This window comes from Lepidothrix coronata, unplaced genomic scaffold, assembly GCF_001604755.1.
Source record: "Lepidothrix coronata isolate B3197 unplaced genomic scaffold, Lepidothrix_coronata-1.0 Scaffold68, whole genome shotgun sequence".
NCBI lineage: Eukaryota > Metazoa > Chordata > Aves > Passeriformes > Pipridae > Lepidothrix > Lepidothrix coronata.
Window position 1 is genome coordinate 2,420,727 of NW_016690248.1, and position 19,891 is coordinate 2,440,617.

Consider the following 19,891-nt stretch of genomic DNA (forward strand, 5'->3'; position numbering starts at 1 on the left):
GTGCTTCAGTCCAACCTATTACAAGTCTTTCAGCGAGATCTTAGATTTGATTCTCAATGCTACTTTGTATCTGTCAACTTGTCAGAGATATGAAATCACCGACCAGTAAGCAAGGGTTATGATTTTCTAAAGTTTGTCAGGAAAGCTGACAAGTTTTGTCATTCTACAGTTTGCTATTCTGATACAAACTCCGAACAGAATGAAATTTGTGTTGGTTTCAGAATGATGCTTATTGGTTTTACCATGAACACTCCTTGAGATAGAAAAAGTACCATTTAATGATTTTAACATCAGTAATATTTGAGTGTTGTCACCTTAACACAAGTGCAGTCGACATAAGGAAAGTGAAAACCAAGCTGGCTAGCAAAAATCTCCAAAACAAAACAGAGGTTCTTTAGTACCTATGTTTTACAGGTGTAAATTGTCAAAGTTTAACTGAGTCAATGCCAGGAATGCAGTACAACGATTAAAAGTCAGTTGAAAAGGTTCCTCATTTGTCAACATTAAAGGACAAATTTTCAAATTAATGTTTGCTGAACAGAAAAGCAAAAATTAAGATGGTGATGCAAAACTAATAAGGTGTAAAACACTGCTTAGGCATTCTGATTGTTTAAGACCTGAAAATGTCCACTTTCAGGCAAATCTTAGCTCTAAAGAAACAGATGCCTATTCTAACACTGATTCTAGCACTTTGCCCAAGTAACTTTCAGTGTGCTGGTCAGAGGACAGATGTATAATCTCTAAAGCCTTGTTGGTTGGAAAACCTGCATTCTGTCTGACTGCTGGAAGTATCAGCTCCCTTCTGGAGAGGGTTTGACCAATTGCTCCCTACCTAGACTTGGTCCTATATCACCCAGACTACGCGCAAAGGTTCCTTACAGCAGTCTTCCATTCAAATGGAAGCCTGTTAGAACAGCAGGCTGACAGCAACCTTAGTAAAACAAGGTCTTCCCTGAGACTGTTTCATATGGGAGAAGTCATGAACACGACTGACAACAGTGAAGGAGCATATAAAGTGCTGGATTCAAACACCACCAGATTTTGGAACGTTAAAAACATACATTAAGATGGCAGCTCTACAAGCGTAGCCAAGAAAAGTTAGTGCCAAGGCCTGACACAGATCCAATTCTGTTAATCAGATTTACCACGCCACTGAACATAGGATCTACATCAGTTCCATGAAGAGAGGCAGTATCTGAACTGTCACAAATCTCACTGAGCCAAAGTTAACTCATCTAAGTTTTGTTGTGAAATTTGTATCTACAAATTGAATTTATCATGCGTCAGAGCTTTGAATACGGTAGTTTCAGCATTTCTGATTTGTTGCATGATATCTTAAAACTAGACTTACTGTACTGAGATCTAAAAATCTCAAGCTACTTACTTTTCAACCATCTAGATGCAAAAAATCTAAATTAATAATTTTTCCCATCTATCTCCTCCTCATCCTACCTTCCCCACCTATTCTTGCTGTCACTCCTGTGGGACAGAACATGATTGGCAAGGATTCCCTAGAACAGATGAAAGAACTAATTTTTCTAAACCTTCTTCATTCATGCATCAGGAGAGTAGTGTCTGCTGGCAAAGAAACCAGCATGTTGAAACATGGGGTGGGTGGTGAAGGAGACTTACCATCAAAGATCACTTATTTTGAATCTAGTTTGAACAAAGGACATTTTGACTATCTGACACAAACAAGGCAGAAAAAAATCAACTGGTAAGAGTAAAAGGACACTACTTGATCAGGAAAGGGAAACCACACTGAGGAATACACTAACATCTTGGATAAGGGTATTATGAAGAATAGGAAACTGACCTAAACCAACTGCTTTTTTTGTCACAGGAATTCCCTTACAAAAAAACCCCCGTTTCTAACTTAACTTTTAGAAGGTAGGAACAGCAGCCCCAGAGCAGATATTTATTCTTTGTACTCAAATGAATTTCACTGGTCTTTGCTGTTCTGATCATCATGGCTTACGGTTTAGGCTTTCACAGACACACAGAGCAGCTGAAGGTATGAAACGAAGTCTGTGCCTGTGGAGTATGTCCAAGAAACCCAAGACGGCCGCTAGGCTCTTTGGGACTGGGCAGGCCATATCTGCCTAGTGAATACTTACGAGGGCTAGATTCAACTAGGACTACAACAACCCCTACTGCAATTAGGAAGACAATACACAAGTTCCACGTCTTCAAACCACATGTCTGAAGAACCTTGTGTGTTTTGGGCTAGCCCTCATCAAGACAGAACAGGATAAATAATGTTTATACAGTGATTTGGAACACCACCTATTTCTCCAAGGTAGCATAGGTGAATATTTTCTGAAAAGAATGTTCCTGTCAGCTCAAGAAGAGGGAGGAAATAAATAATAAATGAGTGAAAGAACAAGATGTCAGAAAGCAAGTTCAGATGCATCAGAAGGGGCTAAAAGCAACTTAGTTGCATAGCTTGATGAGATCTTCTCTTTGCACATTTCATTTACTGTTGAAAAGTCTGCCATCACATGAGCCAAGAAGAGGTCCCCAGCTGCAACATACAGAACCTAACGCCACAGCATGAAGAGTTTAAGTACTTATTTGTCAGCAATGAAAAATAAAGACAAATAACTTCCAGGTACAAATCACTAAATTAAAAGTTGTTACTTATATGGATTTCCTAAACCTACTACTTTCCCTGGGTTATTTGATGTTTATTTTCTGTGAGAGCACAGCAATCTGGCAGCTGACACACAGTATCTGACGTCTACGAAGATCCCTTAGAGAAGGAACACTTTTGTATACTATAACTTCTTACTGACCTTATTAAAAGATGGGTGCCTTGGGAGGTGGCATGTGTAAGAATTTAGGTTTCCTTTACAGAAGTAGCTATCCAAGTAATCTTTGATCCAATTATTTTTTATTATTCTCTTTTTGATCTATGTTGAATATGAGGGTGATTCACATCTGTACAAAGAAGTGCCATGATCTACCTTACCATCCAGCACCAGAATCTGAGTTGCTTAATTAATCATCTCAAGAAGATACCACTAAAGATAGCTTTTGTATGTTTTCTGAAGAATCTCTCTGAATCCTCCGAGAATGAATTTTATATGTTCCCAGAATGACTTTGAACACCACAATGAAACAGTCATCTCTGTACAGTAAGGAACTGACAACTGATAGGAAAGTTGGCCTTTTATAACTTGAGATTGATTCAAGTGTCTTGAAGAATATTTACCAAATCCCTACGTTCAATCTTAATTGTCATCTGCAGAGAAAAACCAAATAAATAATGTAATAGGCACATTTAAGCCTTAATTTCTTGATAAGGTTGGAAATATCATTTACTTTGGCTGCCTGCATGCTGCTTCCAACACACAAAACATAAAAAGTCATAAGATTCCAGAAGTTGTCTTCATGCATCTAATTAGAAGGTCAAATTATTAATGATCCTACGGTAAAATAAACCTGCACTAATACAATCTGATCATACAAATCCTAATGGAGCCACAAAAAACCCCAACCAAACAGTAATAAGGCACCTATATGTTGGGTTTTTTTCCACTGCCCAGTAAATGAAACAATTCAACTAATAACAACAAATGCAAAATCACATTCGTTAGAAGACCAAAAGAATTGGGTTCTATCCTGGAAAATGCCAACCTGAAGCGACTAAGGCAGTCACAACCTATGAGCAAACGTACACACGCTCCGAGTATCACAAGAATGACAGATATGACTCATGAAGGATTCATGGAAAAGTGTCTGTTCATCTGCACAAAGTATTTCAGACACCTTCAAAACTTAAACCCAGTTCTCCAATTATTCAATATTCTTCAAAAGTGTAGTAGAAAAGAGCTACAAAGACAACGTGAAGATAGAGGAAAATGCATTGTGATTAGACAATGAAAAGAATTCAAAGTTAATCAAGCTAATCATTATGGACACTGGAAGAAACTAAGTCTTCTCATAGCACAGAAAGAACAAAAATATCTTCCAACTAAAAGAAAGCACGCTAACACCCCATGACTAGAAACTGAAGAATGCAGGATAATGAGGACAAGTAATACTTGAAGAAATTATTTGGGGTGGGAATCTGAATTTGCTACTATCTTCAAATTAAAGTTGGTGCCATTTTGGAATTTACACTTCAGTAAATATACAAGTTATGAGTTTAATAAAGGTAGAATTTTGTGCATCTCAATACAAAGAGATCGAGCATCGATTTATACAAATCTCCATCCTATAATATCTGCATAATTACTTTGCTTTTATGTCAATACTCTACTGTGCTGGTTTTGGCTGGGATAGAGTCCATTTTCTTCACAGTAGCTAGTGTGGAGCTGTGTTTTGGATTTGTGCAGGGAACAGTATAGGTAACACAGGGACGTTTTTGTTACTGTTGAGCAGTGCTTGCACAGAATCAAGGCCTTTCCTGCTCTTCACCCCACCCACGAGCAGGCACAAGGAGTTGGAAGGGGACACAGCTGACCCCAGCTGACCAAAGAGACATTTCCCTATCATATGGTGTCATGCTCAGCATATAAAGCTGAGGGAAAAAGGAGGAACACGGATAATGTTTGGAGTCATAGCATTTGTCTTCCCAAGTCATTGTTTCATGTGACAGAACACATGTAACTGTCACATGTTCCCTGCTTTCTTGGAGATGGCAGAACACCTGCCTGACCATGGGAAGTGGTGAACAATCTCTCTGTTTTGCTTTGCTTGTGTGTGCAGCTTTTGCTTTATCTAATAGACTGTCTTTATCTCAACCCATGAGTTTTCTCACTTTTACTCTTCCCATTCTCTTCCACATCCCACTGCTGGGGGGAGTAAGAGAGTGACTGTGTGGTGTTCAGTTGCCAGCTGGGGTTAAACCATGATATCCACAAAGCACGGAATAACAGAAAAATATCTAATGTTTGCCCTCGTTCCCTCCCCTCAAGTCAAAGTTAAAGGCCTGTGTGTTATTTCCATTTTCTACAACTGCCCCTGCAACTCTGGACCCTAGATTTTGCCTTCAACATTTAGTTTTGGCTTGCTATTTCAGTAAGATCATAGATGTATTTTATTCACTTTTGTAAAAGAAGGAGAGACTCAAAATTATCTTTAGCTTCTCCATTTTTCACTTAGACTACAGCTGATTTTTCTTCCACTACACACACTTCTAATTTTTTTGCAGCAGAACCATTTGTTTCTATTTCAGTTATACCTGTTACTCCAGGCTCTCTCCAAAATGATACACAGTTATGAATAGAAAGCCCCTCCTACATCAGTAGGTGAAATCCAATCATCTATTTAAATTTCTTTTAGTACCTCTTCTTTTACTGGCTAATTATCAAGTTCAGTTACTTTCAGGTAAGTTTTACAGCTTTGCTTCAGCTTTAATATTTAAACTTTCATTCTGTCTGTCCTTTTGCTTATGGTCTGTTATTTTGATTTCTTTTGCCACCCAGTTTTCATGCTGCCTTCCATGTAAAGCACCTTTCTGTTCACCAAGTCTTCAGTGTCACCAGCATGTCTGTTTAAATACAGTTTATATTAAGACCAAGCAACCATGCAATTTTATAGCATGACATTCAGCTTTTCTGATGTTCCAGTAGTATTCACTACTCACCATTTGTGGGGGACTAGAGGGGAATTCTTCATCACTTTATGAAGCACATATCATTACAAAGACTCTACGCGTACATACAGTGGCAAGCAGTTAAACATCCAGAAAAAAAGCAGCCAGCAGGAATAATGGCAATAAATAAACAATGGCTTAGGTTTGAAGAGCAATCACACACACAACTGATATTGAACTGGAGAGCAAGAAGCAGGTGGGTGGTCCCAGTGGTGCTGTGGGTGCAAAAATGAATATACACTACCTGCCAGATGCCTGCTAGAGTAAAGGACCAATCTACACAATTCTCTCAGGAACATCTGGATTGTGATAATGTAACATTGTAGCTTTTTGACAGATTTACAATTTTTAATTAGTATACACTACAGCTAAAGTTCCAGCTTAGAATTAATCATATTATTATCACCTACCTATAGCTTCCTACAAAACAACTTAAAAACATCCAACAACTTTTCTGCAAACTTGAGACTTCAAAACTTTAAGTACATTTCTATGTAAATTACCTTCAAAAGAAAAATCCAGACATAAACCCATGGCACAGAAAACTCCTGTCAGCAGTTACTGAGCTCTTCCCCACATTTTAAGAGGTTAAAAGAGGAAGTACATACATAGCTTAGAAGCTGTTGTTGAAGTCAGTACGTACAATCTTATACATGCATTAATAGACCTATTTAATATGGTAGAAAAATTAACTTAAACAATAATTGGTTTTTTGAATGCAGTGATGCAAACAGTTTAAAAAATTCTTTATATACCAAGTTGCAGAACTATAGGACTTAAAAGACACTGCAAAGTGGTGCATCTCCAGGTACACAGGAATACCAGGTATCTCCACGGAACTACACCAGAATAAAGTCAGGAAATGGAAATCAAAATAACTCGAAGTTCAAGTTCCAACCCTGCTGCAATACACGTACATATTTTTAAACTGGTTGGACATTTAGGAGCCTAGACAAAAAGAGATACATGTACCATGGGTTTACGTTAACACTGCTAGAAAAGATTATATTTCTGTAATTCACAGCATTCCTATTCGTAAATTTGACTTACACTGATGATTGCATAAGTTTTTAGTAGTTCTGAACTTACTTTTCGAGTCATATCTAAAGGGTGTACAAGCCTGACTATAAATATGCTCAGAAGCAAATAAAATCAACCCACACAGCTTTCAGAAAAACACCAATTCTTATCTAATCCATGGAGAAATAAATGAATGGCAGCAGCATGATGCTGAGTTTGTTAAATCAAAAGGGAATTCATCAGTGTTATATCACGAGTATTTATTTTCTCCAAGAAAAATCAAATAACTCAGTTTTCTAGAGAATTACAACTAAGTAATAGTTAACATCATCAAAAAATAAGGGGCAAATGAATGTGTGTTTCTTCCTGAATTTATTTTCAACTTTGTTTTTCTTTTTAAAATCAGGAAACAAAAGTGTAACTATTTGCTTTTATAATTACTAGAATACAAATAATATAAGTGAAAACATAAACATACCATATCTTTCAAGAGCTGAACAATCTTGCTCTTTCAAATTCCAAAATGGACTTCTACAGTTCTTGTACCTATAATGCAAAACATTACAGTTCAGTTTTTGCACCATGCTCCATATTGATCTGAAGCTCAATACGACTTTAGGACAATACATTCAAGAATGGCTACTCAATTAGTCACAACTCTGCAAAGAAAGGAAACACAGAATTGTACAATATGTCAACTTGGAAGGAACCTAACAAGGATCATTGCACCCAACTCTTTGCTCCTCACAGGATACCTAAAACTAAACCATGTAACTTACCAAACTAAATCATACTTCCTATAAAAAAACACAATAGAAAATACTTACTACGTTAAGGAAGCTACAAAAGCAGAAAGTTCATACAAACAGTGTTCCCTATTCTTTCCCCTGTAGTGATACTACAGGACTTCCCATCCCTGGAGGTCTTCAAGACCAGGCTAAATGGGGCTCTCAGTAACCTGGTTTAGTGGAAGGTGCCCCTGCCCATGGCAGGGGGGTTGGAACTAGGTGATCTTTAAGGTCCCTTCCAACCCTAATCACTCCCTGATTCTATGAAATCTAGCAATTACTTTCCAAAAAGTTAGTCATTTGGCACAGAGTAATACATTTTCAGTACCATGAAGATTTGATACATAATTTCTTGGTTTAAAAACTCTTTTAAGAACAAAAAAATCCAACAGAGCTTATTTTAGGCTGATCTCCAACACAGATCAGAGTTCTCATGAAGGAAAACCCGATCTGGTTACTTTAAGCGTTGATTCAGGTTTATCTTTAAATATGTCAAACCTCATTTAGTGCCAAGGGCCCATTCCTTTATCAGAAAAGTGAAATGGGGTGATCCTGGACCAACAGAGTCTTGCCAGTAAAGCTCTAAGCACTAATAGTTTATACACAATTTTTTGTATTAAAAAAAAGTTATGTAGGGCACTCTAACTGTTTCATGAAACAAGGCTGCTATTTTGACAAAAAATTCTAATAATTACGGTAGCTTTCTGTAGAGTTAGGATTAATGATACACAACTGTATCAAGAAAACTTTACTGCCAGTCAGAAGAAAAAAAGAAAAATTTATTTGAACAACATGAAAGAGTAACTGATGATTTTCCTGTTTGGAGGTAGCACTTCCACTCCATATCAACAACAGAAATCCAGAACCCTTTATATTCTACTGAAGAATAATTCTTCACTTACGGTAACTCCATTAGACATTCAGTTAAAAGTATTCTAAGAAATGTGACCAATATTTTCACACCTTGCATAGCAGGACTTCCATCTTAAACTTCAATGTAGATATTTGTTCCTGTACATACACAGAGCAATGTCATCTGTATAAAATTCTCTCATTCTCTTCTAAGGTACAAAAGCACCAATTTTCAGCGTGCACAGAGTAGGAGGAGAGCACCAAGTACAGCATGAAGAAGTATCACAAATACATCTACCAGGGATCTTATGAATATTGCTCAGCAATAGGAGGAAACAATGTTTCCCAACATAACTGAAGCTAGGGAGTAGTGTAGGACAGTACCATTGATAGAGTAAACAAGACCACAAAGGAGGAGATGTAGACAGGGGATTTTCCATAATAACATGCAGTTAGCAGAAGAGCGAATAATTCCAGCAACACAAAACTGAAATTCCTGGACTTCCACTTCTCCTTCTTCAGTCTCAACCCACCAGCCACCACTAAGGCAGAACAGAGAGTTCAGCAGTCCACTAAAAACGTTTGCTCAAAGATTACACGGCCAACAACAAAACGAAATAAGGATCTCTAATGCTTGTCCAAAAGGAATGAAAATGATTTCATGAAGTCAGACATGCTTTCACATTCAGTTTTAGAATACTTCTTAATTAGCACTAGGCCACATCTGCCTAAAAAAAAATGTAAATGGCCAGTGTGACTAAATTCTTGGCCAACACTATTGTGTCCACTCAACATTAAAAAAAATCTTGATCTGTCACATGACCAGAGCCAAGAGAGCTGCTTGTTTACAACTATGTCATACATTTTCAATAAGAAAAAGAAACTTCAAGGCACACTGGATTATAATAACACAGACTTGTAAACTACTGAATTAACCACACAGCACTAAACAGAATTGCAAAATATTTAAGAAATTAATTATAAATTACAAAAAATGCTTTGCAACTCTCATATCTGGTTTGATAAAAGATATCATAAAATCACCTCTATTAGTCCTTAAATGATATTTTCCACTTGTGTATTTGGGTTGTTTGCCTAGGTTTTTTTTTTCAATAACTGTCATACAACAGGAATAGAAAAAAAATTCTGAGAGCATTACCCTAAAGAAAATGGTAGGTATGTTATCCAGTATTATAGATTTTCTAATACAATTTCAAATATTTAAATTCAATTAATAATAATTTTCTTCCACAACTGACATTTTAATGTTAACCAAAATAAAATTTAACCAAAATCACGTTAGCCAAATAAAAAACAAGTATTCACAAACATCTTTCTTTCAATAAGATATTCAAGTTATAGAAATCCTACAAATGGAGTATTTATCACAACCTTACTTTGTAAAGGGCTCAACCTTCACAACCAAAAAATACCAGTGTTTCACAGAAGTGGTACACTCTCTCAGGAATTCCCTTGTCCTGGGATTTGCAGGTTGTATGGACTCTTAAGTATGTATTTCTATTATCTACAACGAGCAAATTTTCCTACAACAGCTGAAACATGCCTGGATTTAGCTACTCAGCCAGTGTACACTGGTATACCTTGGACTTTCTAAAAATAAAGTAGGGTGTATACACATAGTAAACCATAATATTCATCACCAAGACTTTGGACATGAGATTTCACTATGAAAAGAAAAGCAATCATTACCTGAATATGGCTATACAAATAAGAAAGATGAAACACTGTACTAGAAACAGAAATTCTACGGTAGCGGTAAACTTCTTCAGTATTATCTACCTTTGCAAAAGTTTTTGATTCCTTTTAAGAAAATGAAAAACACCACACTGTAAAATATAAATATTTTAAGCATTACAGTAGTCAGCTCAAACACATGACTACCATAATGCAAAAGAAAAATTCATCTACAACTATGATAGCCTTTCTTGAAGTATTTTGACATACGTCCCACTTCAGAAGTTCAGCTCCTTTAAGAGCCATTCCACCACCCTCTAACACCCCAAGTCTGCTGAACGGCAGCTGCTCCAACCTGGGTCCCACAGAGCATTCCAGAGCAGGAGCACACAAGTAATGCCAGAGCCTGGCTGCCTGGACAAGCCTGGCATCTCTCAGCACTGTGCAAGCTTGGCAACACAATATTGATCGCTCTTGTGCCTCCTCTGTGCACAGCTCCTAAAGGTAAGGGAGAGGAGTGTTTGTCATCCTAATCTCCTCGTTTCATCAACTTCTTTGGTGTAATGACTATCAAGAAAGTATTAACAAGTCCTAAAAGGGGTCTGTCAAAGGAAACAAAGATGGTGGTCTTCCCTGTGAAGTAGAAATGAACTAGCTTCACCTCTAGAACTCTATCTCAGTCAAGACAGAAGTTCTGTCACAGTTTTCACATGACACCAGAATGAAAAGCAAACTATATGGACTAATTGTTGCCAGATAGTTATGCAGCAACTACAAACCTCAAATACACGTTCCATGATTTTCTGCTTGCGATCCTACTGGATGATGCACAACCCATGAAGATCAAATTCCCTTTGTGTTTCAAACTATCCTATAGTTTACACATAAATTTCATCTTTAATTATTTAGGTCACAGCTTTGACATTTTGTCACGAAAGGACTGAACATGAAGGCATATGGAGGACAGGGAAGCGATTTGAGACAGCCACCACAGCTTCACCAAGGGCAAGTCTTGCCTGACCGACCTAGTGTTGTTCTATGATAGAGTGACTGCACCAGTGGACAAGGGAAGGGCTACTGATGTTGTCTAGTTGGACTTGTGTAAGACCTTTGACTTGGACCCCACAACACCCTTCACCCTAAATCGGAGAGATGTGGATTTAATGGTTGGACTCTTGGTGGATGAGGAACTGACTGGATGGTTGCATGCAGAAGGTCAATGGCTCAATGTTCAGATGAATGTCAATGGCAGCTGGTATCCCTCAGGGGTCCGTACTGGGACCAGCACTGTTCAGTATCTTCACTGACAGACAGCGGGATTTTAGTGCTCCCTCAGTAAACCTGCAGATGACACCAAGCTGTGTGATGTGGCTGACAGGCCTGAGGAACAGAATGCCACCAGGAGGAAACTGAACAAGCTTGAAAAGTGGGCCAATGAGAACCTCATTCAACAAGTCCAAGTGCAAGGTCCTGAACCTGGGTCAGGACAACCTCTGGTGTCAATACAGGCTGAGGGATGAGGGAATTGACAGTTGTGCAGAGAAGGACGTGGAGATACTGATGGCTTGCGGACCAGAATGTATCCTGGGTTGCATCAGAAGCAGCAGAACCAGTAGGTTGAAGGAGGCAAGTCTGCCCCTCTACTTCACTCTTCTGAGACCCCACCTGGAGCACTGCATCGAGTTCTGGAGTTCTCAGCACAGGAAAGACACGGATCTGTTGGAGCAAGTCCGGAGCAGGGCCACAAAAATGATCACAGGGCTGGAGTACCTCTCCTGTGAGGAAAGGCTGAGAGAGCTGGCATTGTTCATCCTGGAGAAGAGAAGGATCTGGAGAAGCCTGACTGCAGCCATTCAGTACTTACGGGGAGTTTATAGGAAAGATGAGGACAAACATTTTAAAAGGGCCTGCTATGACAGGACAAGGTAATGATTTTTAACTAAAAGATGGTAGATGAGGACTAGATATAAGAAAGGAAATTTTTACAATCAGGGTGGTAAAACACTGGAACAGGTTGCCCAGAGAGGTGGGAGATGCCCCATCCCTGGAAACGTTCAAGGTCAAGCTGGACAAGGCTCTGAGCAACCTGACCTAGCTGAAAATGTTCCTTCTTATTGCAGGGAGGTTGGACTAGATGACATTTAAAGGTCCCTTCCAACCCAAACTATTCCAAGTCTATGGAAAAAAAAGTAGTACACTCCATATTAAGCAGTCAACTGGTACATCAGTTCAAGTTTGTCCTAAATCATCACTGCTGTGATCCACCTCTGGTGACAGTCCCACTTTTGACATACTACATAAGGTAAGCACGATCCTCAAAATGAAATCATGTTAGTATATGAAGCATGTTTTTAAAGTTATTTGAATGGATGCAAACAGCAACACTTTTCAATGAAAAGTACTGGGACAGTTACATGCTATTAACACCCCTTTTGAGCCACCAGATTGAAAAAAAAAGTTCAAACCTCTGCTTTGCTAACCAGAAGTTTCTGTTAAAACACATACACTTCTGCTCTAAGAAAATGCAAGTTGCTTCAAAAGAAGCAAATCACCCCTCTTACCTAAAACAGTGAAGTGAGGGTCCAGAGGGAAGCCACCCATTTAGTTCCACTCAGCTGAACAACTGCAGCTTCTCCTAATTCTTCACCACTCTGTAAAACATGGGCAAAGAGCCATGCAGGATGATCACGGAAAGAATATTGGTAAAGACTGACTTCCACCCCCTTCCTCCATTCATCAGTTTGCATAATACAGGGAAGCACGCTCAACCTATTAAGGTAAGTAAGAACTAGTTAATGCTTCCTTTAAGAGATTCATTCATAAGAGTATTTTCTGAGACAGAACACCATGGTAATATTTAATTTATAATGTAATTTTGCACCCAGTAAGTTATTTTGTCCATAAGTTCTGTCACTCCTAGCCACAGCAAGGTGGAACTATTCAAAAATAGCAATTTAAAGTGCTATTTAGTCACGTGTTATATTGCCAAACCTGGATCTCAACATTGTTTCATTTTCTTTTTCATGTTTCTCCTATGAGGTTATTTTCTGAAGAAATGTGTCACCAGCTGGTGCAGCTATTGAAGTGTGGCTTCCTTACAAAATGTTACCTCTAGATTGTATTTGCTGGCCTTCTGCTAACCAACCAGATATGTCAGACACATTAGTATTCATACGAACCAGCTTTTTCCCAAACTTTTATTCATGGACAACACAACCTTATGAGGCTGTCAGGCACTGCCTGCAAATACCACAAGTTAATGCAGTAAACACTGAGGTCAAAGTATCTAAGGTGACAAAATTAACTTCAAACAAGAGATTTGCTCATTGCTGTTGTCTCTGGGAACCAGCTATTTAGCAACGCTTACAGCACATTTCTGGAAGGGGGGAAGGAGTAATTTTTTTTTTAAGTAAACAACATACTCTATATTTTTTTGTTACAGACCCTGGTAACAAATTTATTAACCCTCTCCTTCCATGTACGAATCAGAATTTGATTAACGACAGGAAACTTTTCAACACTGCTTCTCTATGGAACTATAAAATTACCTTAAATATACAGGATAATTCAGAAAAATTGTAAAACACGCTTCCTTTGTTTAAAAATCATTATCAGTTCATTAATTAGAGCGAAGACCCGGCCCACAGTACCAGAAATGAAGACTGATGCTGGAAATGAGATGTATGCCTACATACTTCATGAATTCTGTCCCCTTTTCCCTCAATCGCATGTTCTATTTTTAAAAATTAGTGGCTTTTATCTTCAGGTGTATGAATACATCAGTGTGGGGAGGGAGAAAGACATTTCCTGTGCTTAAAAAAGATGAATTCTCTCTGGACAATCACTAAGTAAACTGAAACTAAAAGTAGTAGAGAGTGGAAGAAAATTCTTTCCTGCACAGCAAAAAAGAAGATGATGCATATTTACAAACGGTAATCACTGAATAAATTTCATCATAAGTGTCATATCATGTACTACACTAATTATTGTTTATTAAAATGTTATATACTTAAATATGTTCACAATTAAGCATGTTTACTACTTAAAACTCAACTCAAAGATATTTCTACCCCTATTATTTATTTGGTAAATAGAACCTGTGAATTCAAAGAACTAATGAAGAAAATGTCAACAAGGGACATAATCATAATGAAACATAATGATTTGATACTGTGGTACATATGTCATTTCATATTTTTGAAAGAGAAGTTAAATTATATGAAAAAGAACCTGTTTTATTTTCTCGAGTCAATTAGAATAGAGACAATCTCAAGGTGCTCTAACAAGCTGAGAACATCCCTATATGTATTTAACATATACACCTAATTTCAAATCCATTCACAAAAGAATCATTGTTTGCATGTTTTTAAGCAACGGCAGCAATTAAAAAAAAAAAGACTAAGTTTTGTTTGGTATTGAAAAAAAAGGATTAAACACACACAACTTCAGAGTTCTGAGGAGGACTTGGACTGAGAAATCCAGGCGTTGAAGCACACTCCTGTGAAAAAGTCTCTGCTTTTTCAAGCCTGGCTTTTTCTACACGGTCACAGAACCATATCCCAAAACGAACCCAAACAAATCAACCGCTGATATTGCCAAATTGGTGGTTTTGTTTCTAAATTCTTAGGATATACTCAGGACACTCCAGTGAAGAGAAACAGCAAAGCACTCTGATAAACAAAATTAACTTGCTAATTCCATTAGGAAAGATGCTACATTAAACAGCAAACATTTACAGCAGAATGGAAGGTATTTGTAAAAGAGATGAAGCATCTATAATTTTGCACAGAAATAATTTCAATTAAAGGTATTTTTCAGCTTTGTAAACCTAAGCAGTGGACTAGGTCTTCTTTGAATGTTTTTCTGTATTGAGTTGACAGAATATTACTATAAGGAAGACAAGTCATAAGCACTGCAAACTACATCTGTTTAAAAGACAAACATAAGTGATAGTTTTCTTCACATATCCACAGCAGTTTAGCAATGCACATTTAATATTTTCAATTCAACACACTCATTAAACTGAGTTTTACCATGTTTTCCAATTTCTCAAAAGTACCTTACACTGCTTCCATGATAAAAGGGCACAGAGTATTCAGTGCCACCATCCAAACCAAGCAGTTTGTGAAAAGTGTAAAGCCCATTTTCCAGCAGTTTTCATTCTTATCAAGAGGTACCTCTCACCACCTGCATTATTCTCCCCCACCAGTCATAGATGTTTAACAACACAGTACAACCTCTAAGAGTGTAGCTTCTCCCTTAGCAGGGAATCTTTCACTAAGTGGATGCTATTTGCATAAATTAGGAACTTAATCTTATCTTTTAGACCTCTCCCTTTCAAACCAGTCAGCCAGTCAGAAAAAAAAAAGATAAACTGACAATACAACCACCTAGGTCTTACTTTGTTAGGAAATCAAAGTGAAAATTGGGTACAACTTTCCACTGAGCAACTTTTTGCTAGACGTGCAAGATGCTCGACAGAACCAATCTGAGAAGCCAAGTTCTCACAGGGCTTATGGTCTGCAGACTCCTACTGAGGCAGGTAAGTTTCAACACAGACAGAGGGAGCATCCCTGAAGTGATGGGTAAGACACGTGGTTTGTCTCAGAGTTAGAACATCAGACACATTACATAGAAGGAAATACAAAAAAGTATTTTCATTAACTGGAGGGAAAACAAAAAAGGAATAACTGCAAGTCTATAGATTACAGGTTCCTGCCACTTAAAGGAGAGTCGTGGAACATGTTTTGTTTCCTAAGCAGTAGTAACTTCTGAACGACCACAACACATCGTCTTAGCCATCTGATTTACAAATCAACAGTGAACCATAACATCCTTTAAGAGAAATACTGCTTAAAAACTGAAACCCAGAAAGACCCGCAATCAGGAGCGACCGATCACATGCATCATCAAGGCTGCCTGCGCACAGGTGAGCAGACCCAACTCCTCAGGCTGCGCAGGAGGTAACAGGAGCAAGTGAACGGAGCCACTTTGTGAAGCAGGCCCTGCACACTGGTCAGAGACCCTCGCAGCACTTCCCGTTACCGCAGCGGCCGCGCCGATGGTAACGAACCGGCCTATGCCCAGGGCAGTCCCGCGGAGCAGCCCCGGGCCGGGCAGCGGAGGCAGGGCAGGCGGGTTCATCCAAGGTCGCCCGGTGAACCCGGTTTCCCGGGGGGGCGGGGGAAGCCCGGAGCCACCCGCCCGGCCGGCCTTCCCGCTCCTGGGGAGCGCCGGGGCGGCTCCACACCCGTGTGCCTCCCGGGGAGCGGGAGAGGACCCCGGGGGCGCTGCCTCCCGTCCGCCCTCCCCACCCCGGCGGCGGAGAGAGGGCAAGGCCGCCCCTCCCGCGACTCCCTCCCCTCCAGGGTCGGCGTGAACCAGGCGCCATCCCCGCTCCCACCCTGCGCGGTACCCACACGGACCTGGGCGCCGCGGCTGCTGCTCCGGGGCGCTCCCGCCGCCGCCGCCGCCCGGGCTCATGCGGGGGCCGCGCCGCGCTCGGGGCCGGGCCGCGGGCGAGGAGGAGGCGCCGCCGCCGCTGCTGCCGGTGCCGCCGGAGCCGCGGCCTGGCGGGGCGGAGAGGGAGAGGCGGCCGGGCCGGGCGGGCGCGTCTCCTCCTCCTGTTCCTACTGCTGCTCCTGCTGCTGTGCCGGGCCGGGCCGCGCTCAGCGCGAGCCCCGCGCCTCCATCTTGGGACAACGCGGATGTCGGCGCGGCGCAGGCTCGGGGCGCGCGGGGGGGCGGGAGGGAGGCAGGGAGGACCGGCCGTGTCCCGGCGTGCAGCGCGGGCGGGGGCGAGGCGAGGCGAGGCGGCGGCGCGCTACCCACCGCGGGGAACCATAGAGAGCGGCCAGACCGGCACCTTCCGGCCCTGTGCGCTTGCGGCGGCGCCCGGCGGAAAGGGCGAGGAGGGGTAGCGCCTGCGCACTCACGCATGCGAGGCGAAGGCCGCCATGTTGGAAGAGGGCAAGGGGGGGGAGGTGGTGGGGTGGGGCCGGGGCTCCTCCCCGTCAGTAGAGCGGCTGTCAGCCCGGCGCGCGAGGCGAGGCGGGGCGGGGCGCGGGACCGTGCGTGCGCAGTCGCAACAGCCCGGGGGGGGTGCGACTCGCGGTCGGGCGAGGGGCGCGGAGGTATGTGGGGGTGCGCGGCTGGTTGGCAGCGCGCACACATATACAGGCACATACACATGTATACAGGCACATATATAGACACACACGTATACATACACGTACACAGGCATATCCACACACATGCAAACATATACGTACACACCCACACACCCATACGCACATATACACACATTTACAGACATACACATATATATGCACATATACACACATATACATACACACCCACATACACACAAATATACACATGCGTGCCTGCACACAGTCATACGTACACACATATTTACGCCCATACATATACAGACATACACGCACATATACATGTACATAACCATGCACATACAGATATTTATGTATACAAACACACATATCACACATAGACACATGCATTACACATGTGTGGGTTGACAGGTACACATACGTACATACACACCCACGTGCAGGCACACGTACCCTGGGACACACACAGAAAGACACATATGTAGGAGGCATGTATGCAGGGTTGCACATGCCCATGGGCACACACAGGTGCTCTTGCGTGTGTGAATGCACATGTCACACGCATGCACATATATGTGCATGCATGCTGAAACACGACAGGCATGTGGGCGCACATGGATGCACACACATATGTACAGACCCTTGCGAGCACACACACACACACACACGTACACACACACACACGTGCACACACACACGTACACACACACATGCACACATGCCCAGCTGTGCTTGTAGCCATGGAGGCCAGGGCACAGCCCAGGGATTGCCAGCACAGCAAGGGGTCATCACTGCTGCGTACAAGGAGAGTGGCCGCCACCAACTCCATGCCTTCGGCAGGTCCCCACTGAGCCCCACCACAGACTCTAGCCCGACTGGTGGGCCCCATGGCAGCCCGCCCAGGGTTTATTGGGTTTAATCTGGGCAGGCAGCCAGGGCTGGCCGTCAGGAGGGAATGCTGGAAGGGGAACAGTCAGTGACCTCTGGAGGGGAGCCCATGCTGGAGCCATATGCCGGCCTAAGCACAAGAGGACAGGCAGTGCCAGGCCTGGCCAATCCTGCCCTGTCCAGCCTCTTGGCATGCAAGCAAGGAGAGGATGGAGAGACCAAAAGCTGGGAAGTTTCCTTAACGTGGGAGCAGGCCTGCTGTCCCAGCCTGCAGCAGTGGGCAGAGGGCCACCATAGTGTAAATTTAGGTCACCAAGCCTGGCGATACTCAAACCCAACACCCTGGGGTGCACAAAGGGCAGAGCTGACTAACGGGCTGGGAAGGGTCGGGAGTGAGGCTCAGGGATGCAGCCTGTAGGTTGGGCAAGAAACCCTCTGATCCTCCGATCAGCCCTGCCTGAGGCCTGGCTTGCTCCTCTGCTCCTATGAATAGTTTTTCCATTGCCTCCTGGGTAATTCCTTTCCCTCCCCTACCTACAAGCAGGCCTATGTGTTGCGAGTACTCTTTTTGTGGGATTTTAAAAACATAAGTAAAAGTTGCATTTGAGCAGGTCAGTGCTGAAAGCAGGTTGATCAAATAATTTCAAAATTGGCAAATGCATACAAAATATGACTTTTTTTGGATATTGAATTTTTAAGTTTTAAATATGTGGATCTGCAAGCATTGAAGGGGAGAAGGAGTAAGTAGAAAGAAAAAAAGGAAAACCGATCTGTATGTTTTTTACATTATCCCCTAATAAGGGGAATTAAACAGAGGTGGTTTTATTGTGGCAGAAAGTATGTTTTTTTTGTTTTGTTTTTAAAAGTGTAAACTAGAAATATGAGAAGTTCTCAAATGTTAGAATAAGCTGTTAAAACCATAAACATAAATTCTCAAAAACATGATACTGAAGCCAAGGTCTGGGCCAGGAAATGAGTTTAAGAACACATGAATGTATAACAGTTTTTAGCACAATTATGGAAGTCCTAATATGTATGTTGCAGGCTAATAGCTGGTAAGACCAGTGGCCTTAACATCATTATGCATCAGTGCAGAGTCCTAATACTCAGAGGGAACATGGTGGACAGATGTATAATTGAAATATTAGGACTGAATGAAGTATTCTTGTACTTCAGTGTGATCTGAAAGCAGGGTACATTGTTGTGCTCAGATGGACATTGGTAATCATCTAAAAATAATCACTGGAATGAGCACAGCCCTTCTGCATCTGGAGGCTCACTCCCACACAGTAGCAAAAACTGCCAACTTTCATGTATTAAAATTTTAGATTCAGGCCACAGTTTATTGTGCCATGAGCTTTTCTGTTACCTCAGAAATAATAATATTGAGAAAACTGGATCTGGAATATGCACTGTCTTGCTGCTTTTCCCTTTCTCTGTTGCAGATCCCACATGTCCAGTCCTTATCTCCTGCTTGACTCTGTGGATGCTATGGGAAGCATGTCACAGTATAAATCCAAGTAAACAACATCACCCGGTCCCCTTTTACTTACACAGCCAGTCTTCTCATCACTGGTCAGGCATTATTTGCTTTTGGTATATCCATGCTGGCTGTTTCCAGTCACATTCTTGCTCTTATTGAGTCTGGAAACAATCTTCCAGAGTTTCAGGTGAAGCTGCTCAACCATACCTTCCATGATCTCCATACCCCAGGGGCCTCTGTCCCTTAGGGATCTCTCACAAATGCCATGATCATTCAGAGATGGCAGAAAGTGTCCTCATAATGACATTGGCCAGCTCTCAGTGTTCTTTGTTGCTTTCCAGCTGATGCTGTGAGTTTACATATGTGCAGTTTATCCAAGTATCCATAGCTTCCTCCTCCTCTTCTGAAAACATCATCTTTCTCCCTCAGGCTT

At 41.4% G+C, this 19,891-nt stretch overlaps 1 protein-coding gene across 4 annotated transcripts in view; it reads right to left on the reverse strand.

The window, feature by feature from the left end:
- Positions 1-16,480, reverse strand: part of UBE3A (ubiquitin protein ligase E3A) — a 54,143-nt gene extending 37,663 nt beyond the window's left edge. The window contains exons 1-3 of one of the 4 annotated variants that reach the window (XM_017818392.1): positions 16,383-16,480; positions 12,519-12,608; positions 7,101-7,168 (exon numbers count right to left, since the gene is read on the reverse strand). The gene's annotated coding sequence lies outside the window, so the exon portion shown is untranslated. The remainder of the gene's footprint in view (positions 1-7,100; positions 7,169-12,518; positions 12,609-16,382) is intronic. The other 3 variants (XM_017818391.1, XM_017818395.1, XM_017818393.1) reach the window with 3 other exon arrangements.
- Between the last annotated feature and the right edge of the window lie 3,411 nt (positions 16,481-19,891).